At 39.1% G+C, this 22,712-nt stretch overlaps 1 pseudogene; it reads left to right on the top strand.

Moving 5' to 3' along the window:
- The first annotated feature begins 3,863 nt into the window (after window positions 1-3,863).
- Window positions 3,864-5,282, top strand: LOC147697175 (zinc finger BED domain-containing protein 6-like; annotated as a pseudogene).
- The last annotated feature ends 17,430 nt before the right edge of the window (window positions 5,283-22,712 follow it).

The raw sequence follows: 22,712 nt of genomic DNA, 5'->3' as shown, positions 1-22,712 counted from the left end.
TAGCATTTACAAAACCTTGAAAATTCACTGAAAAAACCGTAGGTTATAGACCATATATAGTTAGGAATTAGCATTTACAAAACCTTGAAAATTCACCGAAAAAACCATAGGTTATAGACCATATATAGTTAGGAATTCACATTTACAAAACCTTATTTTACTCACACAAAACCATTGAAATTCCATATATAGTTAGTTGCACTAACTATATATCGCGCACCCGCAATCCACTGCTGATGATGTCACATATTACATCATTCATGACATGGTCAGTGACATCACTGATGACATCACTGATGACATCTCAAATGACATCACTGATGACATCACTGATGACAACATCCAGTGACTGTATGTTTCTGTAAAGTTAAAATATGTCTTACATATTGAAGAATGAGTGGATGTATAAGTGTCTGGATGAAGGATTTAGTAGGTGCATGACTGACTGTATGAGTGAGTGATTAAATGTGTCTCACTGAGTGCATGGGTTAGTGACTAAACTGTCTTAATTTGTGCATCATTATGTCTGTTGTTCTGTAAACTGTTGCATGTGTTGATAAGTAGCTATATGAGTAACTATATGGGTTATTGATTGGTTGCCCAAGTATTTGTATGGGATACTGAGTGTGTGTGTGGGTGGCTGGGAGGTGTATGACTCTGTGCATAGATGTGTGAGCAGTTGATTCACTAGATGTATAGTTTCAAAAGTGCATGTGGAAACAGCTGTATGGGCCGTTGACTGTGTGCATGAGTGTATTGGTGAGTGAATGGATATCTCAGTGCTACATGTCAAAGTAAGTACATATGTAAAACACAGTACATGTGAGAGTTGACATATATAAATAACTGTGCATAAGAGCCAGTGAATGTGTGAGTGGCTGTATGGATCATTGTGAACTTGTATCAGGGATTGTATAAGAGAGTTAATATGTGTTAGTATATGTTTGAATAAGTAAAGTTTGTATAACTGTATAGTTGAGGAAATGGAGGTGTGATTGATTCTTTGATTGACTGACTAGGTGTGTGAGTAACTCCATGGATGAGTGACAGTCTGTGAGTGTCTGTTTACACTGATTGTATCTAAGGTTATATTAGAGTCTGAAGAGGTTCATCGTATTATCACATGAATGATATCATCAGTGATGTGATCAGTAATGTCAAATGAGATGTCATCAGTGATGTCATCAGTGATGTCATTTGAGATGTCATCAGTGATGTCATTTGAGATGTCATCAGTGATGTCATCAGTGATGTCACTGACCATGTCATGAATGATGTAATATGTGACATCATCAGCAGTGGATTGCGGGTGCGCGATATATAGTTAGTGCAACTAACTATATATGGAATTTCAATGGTTTTGTGTGAGTAAAATAAGGTTTTGTAAATGTGAATTCCTAACTATATATGGTCTATAACCTATGGTTTTTTCGGTGAATATATATATATATATATATATATATATATATATATATATATATATATATATATATATATATATATATATATATATATATGAACACTTCTTTTCAATCTATACAAATTAATGCATAGGTCATAGCGATCGCCATCAAATTGATAATTTTACATTTGACCATTGGTACTAATATAGAGGCAACCATGTGAAGTACAGTCTAGGTTACTCACTGTTGTCAGAAGAATCTCCTAAACCGTATATGTTGGAGAGACGATCAATTTATTGGATGATCAGCAGATGTACAGGTCACCACGTCAGAGATATTCCTAAAGTATATGAATTACCAAATGATCAGACGGAGTATTGTTTCTGGGCTCAATGAGCAAAAAACGTTTATAACAAAATGGCAACTAATCTCACATCAGATGACATAGACATGTGGAACATAGATGTTCAAATACAGAGACCAGTAAATAGATGATAGTAGCGGTCTGCCAAGTTCACTGGTAAGAAGAGATAATTCAATGATGGAACCAATTATGAAAAGGGGAGATATGACGGAACATAGGGCATGATAGTATTTCCTAATCACAAAGATACCTATAAATTACACCAAAGTGGTTCCTAGATTTGGAGTAATATGGCAAAATATGCAGATCAAGCCAGACAGATAACAGAGTTAGCATGCGTGGTCAACGAAGAAATGAAAAAATAAACAAACTTCTTTACGAACCTTTCGAAAATGTCTTCAGGGGGCTACAGGACGCTATATAGATGGAAAGCCCGCAGAGGTGGTAGGTGTGGAACCAATAAAATCTAGGAGCCAAGTGAACAAAGGGAGACGGAAAGCAAACCATAAATATATATGATATGGTCCGTATAGCAAAGCAGCATGGCGATCCTACATAGATGCAATGGGCACTGTAATTACCTTAGATTAACGTGATCTTGCAAATGGATATAGAAGGCCGCGGAAGAGTGGAGATATCTTTTTCGAGTGACCCGTCTGCTGATCGGCAAATGAAGGACTAGTGCCTGCATAACATAATAATATTATATTCAGATTTTTACAAGGGGCCAAGGTAAGAGGAAATTCCGAAAGCGGCGCTTGGAGGCGGCGCTCACCTTTCGAGATTCAATCTGGAATTTATAGATGACACGGAGAGGTGAGGGTATCCCTTTAAATGACACGGAGAGGTGAGGGTATCCCTTTAAACAAGCCGTCTGTCGATCGGCAACTAAAGGTTCAAGTAGAGGGAATTATCAGTTTAAGAACAAAAGTAACAAAAAATTAATTAAATAAGAGATCGGTGAGGTTTCCAGGGGCAGAGCTTACCTTAAAAAATCAAGATGAGAGCAGGATGATGCCCTTAGAAGCGCGACGTGGTAGGGTCTGTCTCCGCCGTGCAGTCCGTATGACTAGAAAGTGATCAAGGTCCCTTAACAAAACGGCTGTATAAATACTACAATTGTGGATTACTAAGCGGGCACACCTGTGGATCTATACGAAATAGACAGAAACGATACTCCGTCTGATCATTTGGTAATTCATATACTTTAGGAATATCTCTGACGTGGTGACCTGTACATCTGCTGATCATCCAATAAATTGACCGTCTCTCTAACATATACGGTTTGGGAGATTCTTCTGACAACAATGAGTAACCTAGACTGTACTGCACATGGTTGCCTCTATATTAGAACCAATGGTCAAATTTAAAATTATCAATTTGGATGGCGATAGCTATGACCTATGCATTAATTTGTATAGATTGAAAAGAAGTGTTCATATATATATATGTGTTTATATAAAATAAATAGTCTTAATTTCCATCATGAATATACAATTGCTGCTTGTTAGGTTTGTCTATTCTTGAAGTTAGATAATGGATATTTGTTCTCTCTGAGTATGGCACAATTTCTTCTATAATTATATCAAAATTGTTGTGGCAACAAGATATTGCATTTTCTCTTGACAGTGATCACTTAGGTGATTTTCATTTTTTGTATTTATGAATAAATGCTAAATTGTTTTCTTTATGAATTTGATTATTATTTAACATAAGATGTAATACATTGTTTTGATATTTTCTAATGTATGTTTTAGATATCAACACGTTTGGGTGGCTCCTGAAGAAGTCGTCCTTAAGCCGAAACGCTCGTCGAGTTGCACTCGCCATAGTGTGATTTTTATTAATTAAATGATTTTTATTTTTAGATGTATGAATAGTAATGAAATATATGTTTTTTAATTGTTATGTCTATTTTGTATGTTTATGAATATGCCATGTATCTGTATGATTTTCAACTGTCTACATTAAAATTCTGACTATTTTTAATTTTCTTTGCCCACCTTTAGTTTTTACTGTCATTTGATATTACTTGTTTTGCCATTGTTATTGACTGCCTAGGGTGTTCACTCACACACAGTAATGTAGTTAAGGCCATGGAAGATGGTCGCTATTTCAGGGTCCCGTGTTTGGCACATTGCATTAACATTGTGGTTCAAGACTTTCTGAAAAATGAAAGCAAAGTCACCAACTTACTGACCATTTGCAGAAGAATCTGCACGCATTTCAATCATTCTTTTAAAGCCCGGAAGCAGCTACGGGTCATTCAACGTGAGTATAAAATGCCAGTCAAAGCACTCATACAGGAGGTACCAACACGTTGGAACTCTACTTATTACATGCTTGATCGGCTGTTTGAGCAGTACATACCACTTAATGCTTATGTCATGACAGTGTCTAGAAGATCAGGGGATCCAATTGTTATTAAAGCCATGACAGTTGAGATGTGGCAATGGGACCACATTAAATGCCTTACAGAGATGCTACTTCCTTTTGAGGTCTTCACACGTGCAGTCAGCAGGGAGGACTGTATTATGAACCAAGTTATCCCATTGTTGTACATGCTGGAGCAAGAGCTGAAGGAGGTGTCTGAAACATACAAAGGTGTGGAAGGAAAACTTGAAGCATGTAATTTGGCGAAGTCATTAGCCGGCCGCTTATCTGAGAATACAAGGATTCAAAATAAGATTGTGTCACGTCAACATTACATTACTGCCACAATTTTTGATCCACTGTATAAATTATTTGTGAACAGTAATGCAGTAATTCCTTTTTCAGAAGGGGATGTTTCCAAGTAGAAAACTGTAATAGCCAAGGAAGCCACTGATTTAGAAAACAAACGGCTCTCAATTAGAGGCCTGCCAGTGCCAGCCCAGGACAGTGCAAGTACTACTGAGCATCCTACTGAGTCAAGTTCTCCTTCACAGCATGCGAGCAGTGCTTTTGCTTCCCAGCAGTCACCAACACAAACAATAACAACAACCGCACCACCAGGATCTGATTCATGAGACACAAGCAAAAAAATAGCTGCTTGGTTTCTACAGAAAGGGATGGGTACGTCCGTTGCTGTCGCAAAGCAAAAAGAGGACGAGCAAACCCGAGCACCAATGAACTTTGAGCGAATGGTCCAGGCCTATATGGATGACACAACAGAGGTGTTCATGGAGCAAAGCCCATTGGTGTATTGGTATAGGACAAGAAGCCAATGGCCAGTGCTCAGCAGGCTGGCGATAAAGTATCTAGCTTGCCCTGTTACAAGTGTCTCTTCTGAGCGTGTGTTCAGTGCTGCTGGTGCCATTGTGACTGAGAGAAGGACCAGTCTCTCACCCAAAAGCGTGGAGAGGTTAACCATGATAAAAATGAATCAGCACTTGATACCACCAGACTACAAAGTCTGTGAATCAGAGCTGGAAGAGGAGAGCGAGTCAGAAGAAATAAGTAGTGGGTTACAGGACCTACTTCTGTCAGAAGAACCACCAGGGTTTGAGGACAAGCTCCTCTTCCCTGACAACTAGGCTTTAAAATTGTTACATTCTCCCTTCCTTTATTTCTCCCTTGCTTATTTGTGTGTATCTGTCTTTCTGACTCAAACTTCAAAACCAACACCATCTTCCTTTCTCTTTTAATCACCTATTGAAGTTGCACATCTGAGCATTTACTGTGCACTCCACTCATCAGAGTCCTGCTTCATCTTCCTGACTCACCCTAAATACATTTCCATCTTGTCATACTTTGGATGGAGATGGACAATAGTGCAATAATGTAGCCTCTAACAGTCCCTCCATTACAAGTGAAATGTACGTGACTATAGCCATCTTCTGTTTTGTTTCCAATCTGAAATTCATCACTGTCTTAAGGCTACACCTCTGTCTGCAGGCATACACAACTCTTCAATGTCAGAATTTGAGCAGGGCTCCAAAATTAAAGTAAACTCGTCATCACTTTCAGAAGACTCTGCTGCATCTGTGATCTGACAGCCACAAAGAAGAGAAAGACAGGTATATGAAATGAATGATGCCATACATTTCATTGGCTACTTGCTGACTCAGAGCAAATGTGCATGAAGTAGAAATATAGTATACTAGTAGTTTAATATAATAACAAAGTACTTGTGTCTCAAGTGATGGTCAATGTTTCCATGTTGTTTAATAATATGTATCCAATTGTACTCCTACTATTGCAGGTGCAGTCTGGACTTAATCCTAGTCACTCACTACAGACTGAGTTGCTGTTGGTGGTCTTTTTTGGAGAACACGTACACCTGCCACACCGGATGATCACCACCATACCATCTTTGCACGCTGTCAGTCAGTTTGATCAGAGATGATTGATGGAATATGTTCAGGAAGTGGATAACAAGGTAAACACACAACCAATCAACAAGAAGCACAGCAGACCTAGGCTGCATGTGTGTGCAGTGGTGGAATGGAATAGTGGTATGATTGACTGACATTGGCGCGTTGATTTAAATTAATCACATGTTTTAGAAAATGCTAGGTTGATATATATGCCTTTTGTCATAAACTGTGAAAAAATGAAGGTAAATGGAGTTTGGGCCACAGTCTCACGGCCCGGTGCTGTGGTGTGGCCCTGTAACTGTGGAGAAGTGTGGCTCACTGGTTAGAGCAGGCAGACCCTGAAGCAGAGATCGGACCCGGGACCAGGGTTCGATTCCTGACGCGGCAGGGTGTTGAGCTCAAATGTCCACGGACTCGATAATTCTCGCTTCGGTGCCTGACCTAATCATGGGTTCACACTCTGCAACTCTGGGCATTAAGCTTGCTTAATCTCCACAACGGCCCCCCCCGCGGCGGGATGCCTGGCTTTCACCTTGGGGATGCCCTGTAGGGGCTATCTCACAAGGAAAAAAACAGGACGGGTTCCCAAGGCAAGCGCGGAGATACCACTTCGGGGGTCGATTCTGGCGCTATATAAGAAATGTAATAATAATAATAATAATAATAACTGTTCTGTGCTGGCTCCTATCTTGTTGTTCTTTTTGATGACTGCTGTGCAACTAGAAGAGTAGAGGTAATCAATGTATCCAAGCAGCCTCAGTCTGAAAATCTTCTCGCTCACGAGTCTTGTCTTTTTTGCACTACACCGTAATTGATTTTTATGTTTTCATTCTGTTAACTTATTTTGTAATACCCCATTTCTTCTTTCATCAACACTTACAGGCCGGCCTTTCACCCAGCGCTATCATACATGGAGCAACAACTCACACTTACCTTACCAATCCTCCTCCTCATCATCCAGCCAGAGGGGCCTTAGAATGATATAGTCAATCAATCAGTCACAACAGTGTCCATGGAAGGCAGGAAAAAAATGAATGACAAGATACAACTACACATTTGGCCCTGGATAATACATTAACTTTAGTATCATTTTCATATTTTTCTTTGATTCCTTTTTCCTCTTCATTTATTTTACGCTTGTGTTTGGTAATTGATTGTTCACCTAAACTATCTCTTAATTTTCTTTGCTAGCTTTCAGCCCGCTACATCATGTATTACGGTTTCTCAGAGGGCATACAGCCTAGGCAAAAGTCATATTCATGTCATATATAAGAAGTACTTCCTTTGAATTGTGTAGTAGTAGTTAAGTAATTACCACTTATTATTAACCATCAAGTTAATAATAAACCTTCATCATGCATCCATTTCGTTGTTCTTCTTACTTGACTTTACATTTATCGGAGAATTGTGGATCAGCAATCATCATCTTCATTGTTTTGCTTTTGTTGTCTCCATGCGTACTGTTTTTCTTTGTCAAGCCTTTCCCAAAACCCCCGTTCCCATCCATTCATCAAACCCTAACCCTCTTCCCCCGGGCTGTGTGGTTTTATATTGAGGTGTGATGTTACTACATTAAATCTACACCAACAATTGATCACACGCTTGCTGGGGCAGATGTGGTGAAACCAACACTAATGAAATCAAATGTCAACGAGGCAAGGCGAGGATCTTCTTCTGCTTGCCCACCCAAGCTCACTTTATGTACTAGTGTACAAGGCAATTAATTTCCCAAAATGACCCAACGAATAAATGTAAATGATTCCTGGCATTGTTTGAATTTAATTTTAGAGCATTTAAGTTCACGATTTGTATTGTGTTTTAATGACTCCAACGCAACTACAGTTATCTTCTTCTACTTGGCACAGTCCCCGACACCATTGATTTCTTTGAGTTCGTTTTGCAGTTGCAAAATTGTTTGTATTTTTTTGTCCGTATTATGTACTGTAATTTTCTACTTCTCTCACATTCTCTCTCAGGCAAATGACTGTCTCTTTGTTTTTGTTTGCCAATGCTAGTGCCAGTGTCTAGGACTAGTCTATTACTACTATCACACACACCACAGCATATTCTCCGTTGTCTTGGGAAACCATGCAGCCCTTGCGGTACCAAACGTAATCATCATCAATCACAGGTAAGAAGAGAAGTTTGCTGGGAGGTATAATGGAGGAGAGGCTGGTAGTACAAATAGGACAAATATAACTGAGTGAGGGGTACAGCATCTATCTGATTGCATGTTACACATGTGGTCAATTAATAAAGTATTTCAATCAAACACCGGCCATTGCCCTGCATCTAGAGTAAACCTTGTGACTTAAAACAGTAACCCCACCACAAAACAACATCATATCATATGTGTAAGTTGAAAATAAATAACATTTATTCATGTACAAAAAATATCCTCCTAGTCCTCCTATCCCACCCCTATCCCCACCCTAAACCCACCCAATGTACAAGTCCAAAGAATGTCCCACAAAAAAAACCCCAACACCCAATTCCCACCCACCAACAAAAGTATTAAAAAAGGGGCAAATCAACAGGGTCCATTTACAATTGGCGGGCTTTGAGGTGTTTGTCTACGATAATCTTGACGCGCTCTCTAATTGGTCCTCCAGCTTGGCCACCCCGAGGAAAAGTTGTTGCCGAAATGCACGCCATCTACATTTGCATTTACATCCATGCTGTGTGGGGGTGGCAGATGTTAATTGCCGGCGGTGAGCGGCTGCCTGGCCGCTGCGTCGTACTCCTGCAGGTCGGGCCTTGCTGGGGCCAGATGCATTGGAAGAGGCAGCAGCTGCTGCCGCCGCCTCTTCCTCCTCCTCTTCAGCCTCAGCCACCAGCTTGCGGTACTCCTCCACAATGGCCTGCAGTTTCCTTTACCGGGCCCTGGCTGCCAACTCCTTCAGTGATGGTTTTGGGGAAGGAGTATGAGTATCTATAAAAAAAGAAACAGATTTGTAACTGAAACTCTTCAAAATTAATTCAACAGTACATTGTGGCATAGTAGCACTACCAAGCGCAGTACATACAATTGGTGTCAACTTTTAGTATCTATCTAATCTATCCTCCTGCTTCCCCTGCCTGTAGCATTTGTTGAAGTTGTTTTCGGCATTATACTTGCCCTAGTACTGGGTGGTCTTGAGTACACATAAGAACAAAAGTCTTTTTTGTATCTCCTTGTATTTTTTCAAAGTAAGACTCTGCTTCCAGTGACAGTCTTCACCTATGATGAATACAATACATTTAGGGGGCATCCACCCATTAAAAGTAAATGTCTATCATTTTTTATAATCGGCTTAGCTGGTTTCACTTTCACCAGCAACCACCCATGCGTACACTTCTCCTTGCCTTGGGTTTCATTGACACAAACTCCGCTCATGATTCTTGCTATCCACTGTATCCATGCACCCATATTGTTTTGCCCAACCAGGCCTGCATTTTCTTTGACCTTCCAGTTCAACCCATCCTTCAACAACCCATGCATCGGATTCATATCAGCCACATGAATGAACCTTCCAAAGTATCCTTCTATGGTAGTTAGTCTTAATATTACATCTCTTTAGTCCTTCCTCCTTCCACCCTAGTTCACTTCTTTCCCTTTTTGTTCAACACATCCCTCAAGGTCACCTGATCTGACTTTTAGTCTTCTCCATAAGTTTCACAGCTGAGTTGGAGTCTGATGGAAGAGGCCTTGTTTACTCAACTCACACTGGTAATGCTACAAAGGGTGTCTTCTTCAACCATTGTATATTGTCCAGTACAACTTCAAATTCATATTTTCTTAATATGTCTCATAGCACAGTGAGGAAAAAAATGTCCCCGTTCCACCTAGTAATGCAAATAAGTAATGAATATAACTTACCACCGCCCACCGCTGCAGTTTCCTCCCCCACTTATGCTCCTGCAGGTGCCGCAGCCTCTGTCCCCTCCTGGATGGCAATCACATCGTCGCTGGCCCCGTCGGTACTGGTGGTTTGTAGGATTGTGCACCTATAAAAGCAAGTACACCTTTTTAGATGCCTGCACACCTCCCCCTATTTTACTAGTTGTACTTTTTTCACCAGCAAGGAAGATTGAAAAACCAGTTACGAACAAACATGAATCGTTGTGTAACTAGTCCAAATTGCGTCCTAATGTACAGCAGTCACATTAGACAGAGTTTAGTTTTAATTTATTAGATGGTCCCTAGGGTCATCTAATCTCTACTCCTACTCTAGTCTTTGGAAATTTAGCCTGAGCCATATAATCATTTTAGATCTGGGTCTACTGCTTTGCTCATGTTACCTCGCAGCTTGTTGCATAGTAAGAAAGACACCATTGAGGCCACATGAGTGTTGCATACAACTAAAGAGGTTGACAAACCAGTATTGTTAGTCCCTTTTGCTTATCCATAATGTTGCACTTTTTGCCATGACTGCTAAAAACTGGCATAGTTGTATTCACTGTCTAACGTGCAACATTTTTCTCATAGGCAGATGAGAAAGAGAAGATTGCCTTCTACGAAACACGGGATTTGCAGAGCTTTCGAAAGATGCATGTGTAACCACTAACAGTATACGTTCAATGGTGAGAGGTCTCCCACAGTTCACACATTTCTCTATTGTGCACTAGATGTACAAAATGAATAGTATTTATGTGAATCTTCTTCATTTTGCATGGTGGAGAAGGATGTTTTACATGAAAATACTTACAAGTTACAACAATACAAAGATTGTTATTAAAAAAAATAAGTTTTTGTACTTGCACATAGACTGTGGTATATTTTGAGTGTCTGGGGTGTTGTGGACTGAAACGAGTGAGTGAGCGAAAGGGTCTTCTTCTGTTCTGGCCTGGGTTGTGTAATCAAATCATTGGGTATATGGGGATGTGATCAAGGCCGCTTTTTGACGGCCGAAACGCGTCATGCCGATGGCGAGGGAAAAATAAAGCCACAATTTTGAAATCCACTCTTGGTGTTTTGTGAGATCTGTTCCGTGGTGGTGCGGGAAGACGCATTACAGGACTTTTGTTTCGATATATATATATATATATATATATATATATATATATATATATATATATATATATATATATATATATATATATATATATATATATATATATATATATATATATATATATATATATATATATATATATATATTCACTTTAAAAACCATAGGTTTTAGGTCTTATATAGTTAGGAATTAACATATACAAAACCATTGAAATTCCTCCTATATAGTTAGTTGGACATTTTATTGATATAAAACAAATGAAATTCCACATATAGTTAGTTGCACTAACTATATATTTCGCGCATCCGCAATCCAATGCTGATGATGTCACATATTACATCATTCATGACATGGTCAGTGACATCACTGATTACATCATCCAGTGTCTGTGTGTTTTTGTAAAGTTTAAATATGTTTTGCATATTGAAGAATGAGTGGATGTATAAGAGTATGGATGAAGGATTTGATTGTATAAGTGAGTAAGTATGTGTTAGTATATCTGTGAAAATGCAATCTGTTCTGTGTTTAACTGTATAGATTAAGAAATCAAAGTGTGATTGATTCTTTACCGGACTGACTAGGTGTGTGAGTAACTCCATGGATGAGTGGCAGTGTGTGAGTGTCTGCATAGGTGTATGAGTGCATATGATACTGTTGTATTGATGAGTGACTGTATGTACGAGTGACCTTATGGGTGAATGAATGAATGTGTGTGCAGACGTAGGAAGCAGTGAGTGCGTATGTAGTAAATGGTATTGGTGTGTCAATAGTTTCAAAAATGATACTCTGTATTTTACACTAGGTGTAACAGAGGTTATATTAGAGTGTAAGGAGGTGCATTGTATTATCACATGAAGTATATCATCAGTGGTGTGATCATTGATGTTAAATGAGCTGTCATCAGTGATGTCATCAGTGATGTCACTGACCATGTCATGAATGATGTAATATGTGACATCATCAGCATTGGATTGCGGATGCGCGAAATATATAGTTAGTGCAACTAACTATATGTGGAATTTCATTGGTTTTATATCAATAAAATGTCCAGCTAACTATATAGGAGGAATTTCAATGGTTTTTTATATGTTAATTCCTAACTATATAAGGCCTAAAACCTATGGTTTTTAAAGTGAATTTCCAAGGTTTTTTAAAGGCTAATTCCTAACTATATATAGTCTATAACCTATGGTTTTTTCAGTGAATTTCATTGTTTTTTTAAAAGCTAATATATATATATATATAAAGCACCTGCTTGTTTTTACATACGTTTAGTGTCCCACTTTTCTACACCACCTTACGCTCAGCTCCAAACTATCAACACTACAAGACAAAATTAGGTAAGAAAGAAGGGCTACAGTTCATAGCTGCTGGCTAATGCAATACGTGGTAGAATTGCCCAAAGAGACATTATTTTGACCCAACTGAGCTATCCTTTCGGAGGTACGTCATAAAACACTAATGCAGACTTCTCCTTATTGTTAAATATATGCACATAATATAAAATATATGAAAACTGTAACATTTCCTCACAACTGATGACACAAGGCACTGTTACAGCCCATGCCCACATTGGCCCCCCAAATACAACGATGCAGTTTACACTCTCCCAGTTTGTCAATGATATGCGGTGCAACTTGTGACAATACAAGCCAACGTCACAATCCCCTTTCTCCGAAAGATACTCGTCCCAGTCTCACTTGTAGATCCAACCAATGGTACAGTGGAGATACTCTAGTCCAGAGAGGTACGGCGCATGAAAACCAATCACTACCTCCAATCTCTCTAACATCCAAGCCTTCCTTCCATGTCGTACCTGCCTCTATCCATCTGAAAGTTTCAATGGGAGAAACGCTCTAAATTGAAGGCAGTTTAAAAATGTCTAGCGAGACGATCATGGGAATAGATGTCTGTAAGTGACATTTCCTAACCGAGAAGGTTCTGCTTAGGCAGAGCAGCAGGAAGATGAGTACCTCTATCGAAACCTCAAGAAGATGCTGGACAAAACAGCACAAACAAAAAGTCGCGGGCAGGGGAGATTAATGAAGCTAATCAATAAAAGCACTAGAAATGCAAAATGCCCCTCTTCCTGCGGTAGTGTGAGCTTTCTTTGCCTTTTTAGCAGCAGCCAATAGAGCTCAGAAGTGTTCTACCACTGAACTTCTGTGCTCCTAGAGGGGAAAGCTTACCCACTCCCCGTAAAATAAGGACAGGCCGGTTTGCTGTACATGAGGCGAAAGAACAACAATGAACAATGAACAATGAACTGCTGGCCCAGTGAAATGCACCCCTGAAATCCTTCGGCCTTGGCCCCCAGGGAGTGGAGTGGGGGTGTCCAAGTTGTCCCGGAGTAGGCACTGATCTCAGGCCGCAAACTATGAGCAGCGAAGGAAATACAGATACATGAAATGCATTGCCCATCATTTTGGACTTGGACAAAATGAACTTGCACATTTTTTGAAAAGTTAACCTCCTCCACAGAATATTTGGATAGCAATTGCTGTCAAGCCTGGTCCTGCTTAGAGATTATCCCTGGGCGTGTTTTCAGCAGCAGTTCAGTAAACTCGCAGAGACCCATCTCTGTGTTTGTCTCTCTGCTGTGTTTAGGATGAGCCTCCTTTTTAAATTTGCGCTGATGATTACCCTTTTATGCAAAGCGGTTACATTACTAGGGCCTAATCAGCCCAGTTCCTAAGCGCCGCGCCCCATGGAGCCCCATGGAGCTGAAAATTACCGTAGCACCCAGTAAAGTGTAAGTAACCAGTAACATTTTTAAATGACCAGCAATGGAGGGTCCCTACAGTCTAGAACTGCATATTAGTGCATTAGCTCTCAAGAAATATTTTGTGATTTAATTTAAAACTGTGCATAAATATTGTACATATATGTTGCACATGTTGTGCCGCCAAGATAGTTTTCTGCATTTGTGTACAAGTATTACTGTGGCTTATTGGGCCCTTTGTCTATGCACATGTTATTTGCTTCCAGACAAAAACGGGGTATTCGTTGGCCCATGAATTAAAAAATGGGTGTGCGATTATGCTACCCAGTGACAGAGCTAACTGCTGCAGTTGCCATGATAGCAACAGGGCAAAGTAACAAAAAAAACGCACTATTTAAAACAACAAAGTCCCTGCACTGAAAGCCCTTCATGTGGGGCTGCAAAATGTTAAAATGTTGCACCTATCTTGGTTATTGGTTATAAGGCATAAGGATAGTCTATTATGTAGCCTAGCCTATTGAGAACGCTAACCAGCAACTTTCATGTTCCGAATCTAATTCACGCCGCCTCTATCATCTGAACTGAAGGAAGACCTCCCATTATTGTAAATTCTATTGTCCTTGACTATGGAAGTGCCCCCCAGTGTGTTGTGGCAGTTTGAGTGTTTACCATTTACAGTAGTATTACCCTTGTACCGGTGTATGGTACCCTTTTGTAACTTGCACACGTCACTTTTCTCTGGCATCACACTGTACGCTACCTCTCACTTTTTGTTTGCTTTAGATACTTGCACAAGTGCCACCATTGCCTTCGTAACGTTTGTTCTTGTGCTGGAGTGTCTGCCACTTATTGCAGTATTACCTCTACTTGTAATGCTTTTGTAACCACGAGCTGCGCAGAACAAGTAGTAATACCCACTTCATTCATGCTTTGAGAATCGGCGGTGATTTCATGCAGAGCGCGGCTGCGAGAGAAGGGGTTTGAAGAGAGACACTGGACACTGAGCAAGCGGCGGGCTCCTTCTGGTGCCAGACCCCCCCCCCGAGACAGACCCCGGCGTAGAGCCCCCCCCCACCCACCTCCGGCGTTGCTGCCCATGAGACAGCGAGTCTACAGCCTGTCTTGATCATGCTGCCTGCACGCGCCAGTAGGCTCTCTAATTGGTTGACAAGGTCCACCAATCACAAAGCCTATTTGGTGGTTGCCAACCAATAGGAGAGCCAAATAGCCGGTGCAGACAGCGTGAACCTTGTAAATAAAACAAACAATATTTGAAACATGCAACTTTTATAAATAAAAAATATACGCTTCTTTTTAATACTCCCGCTCTGTGCTCCTGATATAAAATGAGGGGGAAGCGGAAACCACGTCCTTCTGGCCCCGCCCACAACCAGGCGGCGGCGGCCATCTTGAGGCGGCTTGGGCCGCGGCGGTGATCTGGGGGGGCAAAACGAGGGGTGGGCACCCTTGAAATTAAATTAAAAACATTAAAATGAAAGAGAGAAGCCCCCCAAGACCCCCCCCAAACCCCCCCCCAAAAAAAATCTCGTAAAATCGCGGGGTGCGTATGGTATATATAGTTAGGATTTTTTCTCTATGGGATTTTTGAAAATTCAATGTCTAATAACTTTGGCGTTTGTGGACGGAATTGGCTGAAATTTTCAGGAAAATGGAAAATTTTGTTTCTGAGCAGCCCCTGACAATTTGGGGGGGTTTCATCAAGGGGGGGTGAGAAAAAAGGGGGGTCCCAAAACGCGTTTTTCCCATGTTAATTTCCATAGGGCGGTTGGCCTCACTTTTAGCTCGAACGGCTGAATGGATTTGCACGAAACTTGGCAAAATTGCAGGGACTGTTAGCCCGATGTGCCTTTGCTAGGTCTCAATATATGTGCTCCAGTGGATTTTGAGTAATTTAGGTTCAAAAAAAGATATATATCTGGGCGGAGCCTAACCACACATCTGATCTGATTGGCTGTCAGCACTTCATCCAAGAAGTGTTGGCAGCCATCTTGGGACCAATATACATGATAGCACCTCATTAAAAAGCATTGTGGTTAATAGAGGGTTTTAGGAATTTAGTTACATTATAAATCATTTGTTGATGGTACCATACTCGTTTTAGGAATTGTGGTGGGTTCTAAGGTGATTTTACCATGTGAAAAAACCTTCTGCTGTGATATCATGAATATTGTTTGAAAGAAAACTAATATCTCATGATTTTCCCACAGTGGTTTGGAAGGGGATCTATAAGCTAAACTGAAAGCATATTTTCTGTAAATTCACATTATCTTTCTCAGTCATGTGAAAATGAAGTCTGACATTCTCAGTAAAACATGTACATCCAACAAGGACAGAGACTGTCAGTTGATTCCTTTGTGTTCTACTGCAGCCTCCTAGAGTGTTCTAAAGAACAACTAGAGCGCTAACAGTCCTACTTATTACAAAGGTATGGCACACCTGAAGCCATCATGATTGGAATAAAGTGGTAACTCTTAAAACATTTAATTTAAATAGAAACAACATGAGGGGGTATATTTTGCCATAGAAAGTATGATTAGTGCTGCAGAATGAAAAATTAGGGCACATTTTGAGTGACTTCTCAAATCCTTTTCTATTTCATTAAAACATTCTGACATGCAGTCTCCCAAAATGGCCACCAGAGACAAAAGAGCCCAAATGTAGCCCAAATATCACCCAGATGTAGCCCAAGTATTGCCCAATGACAGAATGTCCCAGAGTGTTCTAATGAACAACTAGAGCGCTAACAGTCCTACTTATTACAAAGGTATGGCACACCTGAAGCCATCTTGATTGGAATAAAGTGGTAACTCTTAAAACATTTAATTTAAAAAGAAACAACATGAGGGGGTATATTTTGCCATAGAAAGTATGATTAGTGCTGCAGAATGAAAAATTAGGGCACATTTTGAGTGACTTCTCAAATCCTTTTCTATTTCTTTAAAACATTCTGACATGCAGTCTCCCAAAATGGCCACCAGAGACAAAAGAGCCCAAATGTAGCCCAAATATCACCCAGATGTAGCCCAAGTATAGCCCAATGACAGAATGTCCCAGAGTGTTCTAAAGAACAACTAGAGCGCTAACAGTCCTACTTATTACAAAGGTATAGCACCCCTGGAGCCATCGTGATGGGAATAAAGTGGTAACTCTTAAAACATTTAATTTAAAAAGGAACAAAATGAGGGGGTATATTATGCAATAGAAGGTATTATTAGTGCTGCAGAAAGAAAAATCAGGGCACATTTTGAGTGACTTTTCAAATCCTCTTCTATTTCATTAAAAAATTCTGACATGCAGTCTCCCAAAATGGCCACCAGAGACAAAAGAGCCCAAATGTAGCCCAAATATCACCCAGATGTAGCCCAAGTATAGCCCAATGACAGAATGTCCCAGATTGTTCTAAAGAACAACTAGAGCGCTAACAGTCCTACTTATTACAAAGGTATGGCACACCTGAAGCCATCTTGATTGGAATAAAGTGGTAACTCTTAAAATATTTAATTTAAAAAGGAACAAAATGAGGGGGTATATTTTGCCATATGAATGATGATTAGTGCTGAAGAAAGAAAAATTAGGGCACATTTTGAGTGACTTCTCAAACCCTCTTCAATTTCATTAAAACATTCTGACATACAGTCTCCCAAGATGGCCACCAGAGAAAAAAAAGAGCCTAAATGTAGCCCAAATATCACCCAGATGTACCCCAAGTATAGCCCAATGACAGAATGTCCCAGAGTGTTCTAAAGAACAACTAGAGAGCTAACAGTCTTACTTATGACAAAAGTATGGCACACCAGAAGCCATCTTGATTGGAATGAAGTGGTAAGTCTGAAAACACTCAATTTTAAAAGGAACAACATTAGGGGGTTAATTTTGCCATAGACAGTATGATTAGTGCTTCAGAAAGAAAAATTAGGGATCATTTTGAGTGACTTCTCAAATCCTCTTCTATTTCATTAAAAAAATTCTGACATGCAGACTGAAACATGCACTTTGAATACCAGCAGCAGACGTCCCTGGTGAGCAGTAGCTTTACTACAGTGATCTAATGTGCAACTAGAGTGCTAACATTCAGAATTTATGGCAAATGTGTGACACATCTGAATGCCTTCTTGATGGAACCAAAGTAAACAAGCATTGAAAATGCAATAGATCTCGCCCTCGTTTAAGTTAAAGCCATTCTGTTTGTAATGAGGTGACTTTTTAGCTTTGCTTTTATTAGTGTTTTTTCAACTTTCATGTAAATAACATGCATCTGTATGCATATAAGTATATGTATGCATGCATTTATGTTTGTATTTATATAGATATACAGATGATATATGTTTATATATGTATGTATATATATATATTCACTGAAAAAACCATAGGCTATAGACCATATATAGTTAGGAATTAGCTTTTACAAAACCTTGAAAATTCACTGAAAAAACCATAGGTTATAGACCATATATAGTTAGGAATTAGCATTTACAAAACCTTGAAAATTCACTGAAAAAAACATAGGTTATAGACCATATATAGTTAGGAATTCGCATTTACAAAACCTTATTTTACTCACACAAAACCATTGAAATTCCATATATAGTTAGTTGCACTAACTATATATCGCGCACCCGCAATCCACTGCTGATGATGTCACATATTACATCATTCATGACATGGTCAGTGACATCACTGATGACATCACTGATGACATCTCAAATGACATCACTGATGACATCTCAAATGACATCACTGATGACATCACTGATGACATCTCATTTGACATTACTGATCACATCACTGATGATATCATTCATGTGATAATACGATGAACCTCTTCAGACTCTAATATAACCTTAGATACAATCAGTGTAAACAGACACTCACAGACTGTCACTCATCCATGGAGTTACTCACACACCTAGTCAGTCATGCAAAGAATCAATCACACCTCCATTTCCTCAACTATACAGTTATACAAACTTTACTTATTCAAACATATACTAACACATATTTACTCTCTTATCCAATCCCTGATACAAGTTCACAATGATCCATACAGCCACTCACACATTCACTGGCTCTTATGCACAGTTATTTATATATGTCAACTCTCACATGTACTGTGTTTTACATATGTACTTACTTTGACATGTAGCACTGAAATATCCATTCACTCACCAATACACTCATGCACACAGTCAACCGCCCATACAGCTGTTTCCACATGCACTTTTGAAACCATACATCTAGTGAATCAACTGCTCACACATCTATGCACAGAGTCATACACCTCCCAGTCACCCACACACACACTCAGTCTCCCATACTAATACTTGGGAAACCAATCAATAACCCATATAGTTACTCATATAGCTACTTATCAACACATGCAACAGTTTACAGAACAACAGACATAATGATGCACAAATTAAGACAGTTTAGTCACTAACCCATGCACTCAGTGAGACACATTTAATCACTCACTCATACAGTCAGTCATGCACCTACTAAATCCTTCATCCAGACACTTATACATCCACTTATTCTTCAATATGTAAGACATATTTTAACTTTACAGAAACATACAGTCACTGGATGTTGTCATCAGTGATGTCATCAGTGATGTCATTTGAGATGTCATCAGTGATGTCATCAGTGATGTCACTGACCATGTCATGAATGATGTAATATGTGACATCATCAGCAGTGGATTGCGGGTGCGCGATATATAGTTAGTGCAACTAACTATATATGGAATTTCAATGGTTTTGTGTGAGTAAAATAAGGTTTTGTAAATGCGAATTCCTAACTATATATGGTCTATAACCTATGGTTTTTTCAGTGAATATATATATATATATATATATATATATATATATATATATATATATATATATATATATATATATATATATATATATATTCACTGAAAAAACCAAAGGTTATATACTATATAGTATATATAGTTAGGAATTAGCCTTTAAAAAACCAATGAAATTCACTAAAAAAACCATAGGTTTTAGGCCTTATATAGTTAGGAATTAACATATAAAAAACCATTGAAATTCCTCCTATATATATATATATATATATATATATGTATATATATATATATATATATATATATTCACTGAAAAAACCATAGGTTTCACACCAGTTATAGTTAGGAATTAGCATTTAAAAAACCTATTAAATTCACTGAAAAAAACATAGGTTTCACACCAGTTATAGTTAGCTGGAAATTTTACTGATATAAAACCATTGAAATTCCCACGTTATAGTTAGTCGGACTCACTATAACTTGCGCGTGCAATGCACTGCTGATGACATCACATATTACATCACTCATGACATGGTCAGTGACATCACTCATGACACCATCCTTGTGACATAGTGACAGACCTCCTTTCACTATAATGTAACCCTTGAGACACATATTCAAAAATAGAAACTGAAATTTTTTAAAAAATGGAGATACCTATATCAGTTACAACAAGCAATTCAGTAATTCCACTATCTATATACACATCCACTCATTCACCAATAGTTCTATATAGTCACTCATACATATACTCACTCATCATATGAAGTGATACACCTATACATCCTGTTACACACCGACATTCATCCAAAAGTTACTCACACACATATTCACACGTGCAAATAAACTATTGGACATCCATTTATTTGAATATAGAGTTATACACACACTTCCACCTTACTTCTATTTAAAATTACACATATTTATTCTCTTAAACAATCACTTATAGAAACACATACTTATTTAAACAGGAACTCTTACAATCTCTTACTCTCACATATACTCACTTATATACATCAATATTCATATATACTAGATTAAAACATATGTAGTTACTGATAAAGACACTAGTGAGACAGTCATTCACTCACTAACAAACACATATAGACACTCATCCACCCATACAGTCCTGTACATATGTTGTCTTCAAAACACATACAAACAAAGAGTCAGTCACTCATGCATCTATGTGCTAAGTAATACCCCCACCAAACCATATAGACACTCATACTGATACTAATAAAAATATCTAATAACCCATATACATACACATGAGTGGATGTGTATTAGATGGTGATATTACTGAATTGGTTGTTGTAACTGGTATGGGTATATCCACTTTTTTGAAAATATTAGTTTCTATTTTTGAATATGTGTTTCATGGGTTACATTACACTGAAAGGAGGTCTGTCACTGTGTCACAAGGATGGTGTCATCAGTGATGTCATGAGTGATGTCACTGACCATGTCATGAGTGATGTAATATGTGATGTCATCAGCAGTGCATTGCACGCGCAAGTTATAGTGAGTCCGACTAACTATAACGTGGGAATTTCAATGGTTTTATATCAGTAAAATTTCCAGCTAACTATAACTGGTGTGAAACCTATGTTTTTTTCAGTGAATTTAATAGGTTTTTTAAATGCTAATTCCTAACTATAACTGGTGTGAAACCTATGGTTTTTTCAGTGAATTTCATAGGTTTTTTAAATGCTAATTCCTAACTATAACTGGTGTGAAACCTATGGTTTTTTCAGTGAATTTCATAGGTTTTTTAAATGCTAATTCCTAACTATAACTGGTGTGAAACCTATGGTTTTTTCAGTGAATTTCATAGGTTTTTTAAATGCTAATTCCTTTGTATATCGAGTTTCTAACCTTTTTTTTTTTTACAATTTGCTGTTTTTTTTTAAGTATTCATTTTTTCTTATAATTTTTTTCTTTTGCGCTCTGGGTGCGCGCTCCGGGAAGCTTTCAGCTAAGCTCTCCTGTAAGCTTCTCCGAGAGCTCATCTGAAAGCGCACCCAGAGCGCAACTGTCGTTCGTGAAAAAAAAATATGAATGAAAAGTTAATAATAATGCAAAACATTTCGTACCATACAAATAAAATTAGTTTTTTTTAATATGGAAAATGATTATGCATTTCTATAAAAGATTGATGACGTCACTTCGGCGCGCAACGTAAGTGCCCTCGGAAGCGCATACGTGCGCGGCGCATAAACGCACGGAAAAGCGCCTACGATCGCGCCACGTTTGCGCCCCGGAAGCGCCTACGATCGCGCTGCGTAAACGCACCCGGAAGTGCTCCGGAGCGCGCAGCGTAAACGCGTCGGGTCATGTGACCCTCAAATAACACTTTTCATTGGTTGCTAACAGTTTTTTTTTACAATGAATGAAATCCCCACCCATTTCCTTCACTTCTTCTTTCACTTTTGTGACTGAAAGACCTGCCTTTTTTGCTGCTCCATATTCCTGGATTCATCATGGCTGCCAGACCATCCAGCAGTGAAGATGACTTCATTGATGAAGAGCCTCCTACCCCAAAGGTGAAGGAACATTTCATTTGGAAATTTTTTAAGTTTCCAGAAGGCCAGAAGAAGGTGAATGCACCAAAAGTAGAGTGCAGGATCTGCAAACAGGTCCTGTCACGGGGTAACCCCCAAAAAAAATACTCTTTTGGGAACTTTACGATGATCCGACATGTGGAGAGGAGGCACCCCCAGAATTTTGCCCGGGAAAGTGTCAGGGCTCTGGCACAGGAGGTTCCCAGAGATGGGGCCTCTACATCAACAGGAGGAGCAACTTCTTCTGGAAGAGAACAATCTCAGGGGCAGGTAGCAAACATTCAACCTGCATTCAACCATGGGGTCGTCAAATGCAGATACTGCAATCAACTCCTCACCTATGGGGAGCAAAGTGTCCTGCTCATGGTTCGGGCATTGGAGAACCATCACTGCCCTTCCCACCCCTAATTTTTTTCTTTTCTTTTTGCTCCTGTTGAGCAGTTTCTATTCCCTGTTTTTGTTCCTCTTCAGTTAAAAGAAGAAAACCAAAAGTTCTTTTCAGAACTACCTCCAATTCTCATCAAAGAGCTATAATCT

This window comes from Lissotriton vulgaris, chromosome 8, assembly GCF_964263255.1.
Source record: "Lissotriton vulgaris chromosome 8, aLisVul1.2, whole genome shotgun sequence".
Taxonomy (NCBI): Eukaryota; Metazoa; Chordata; class Amphibia; order Caudata; family Salamandridae; genus Lissotriton; species Lissotriton vulgaris.
Note: the sequence above shows the minus strand (reverse complement) of the source record. Positions and strands in the feature narration are given on the sequence as shown.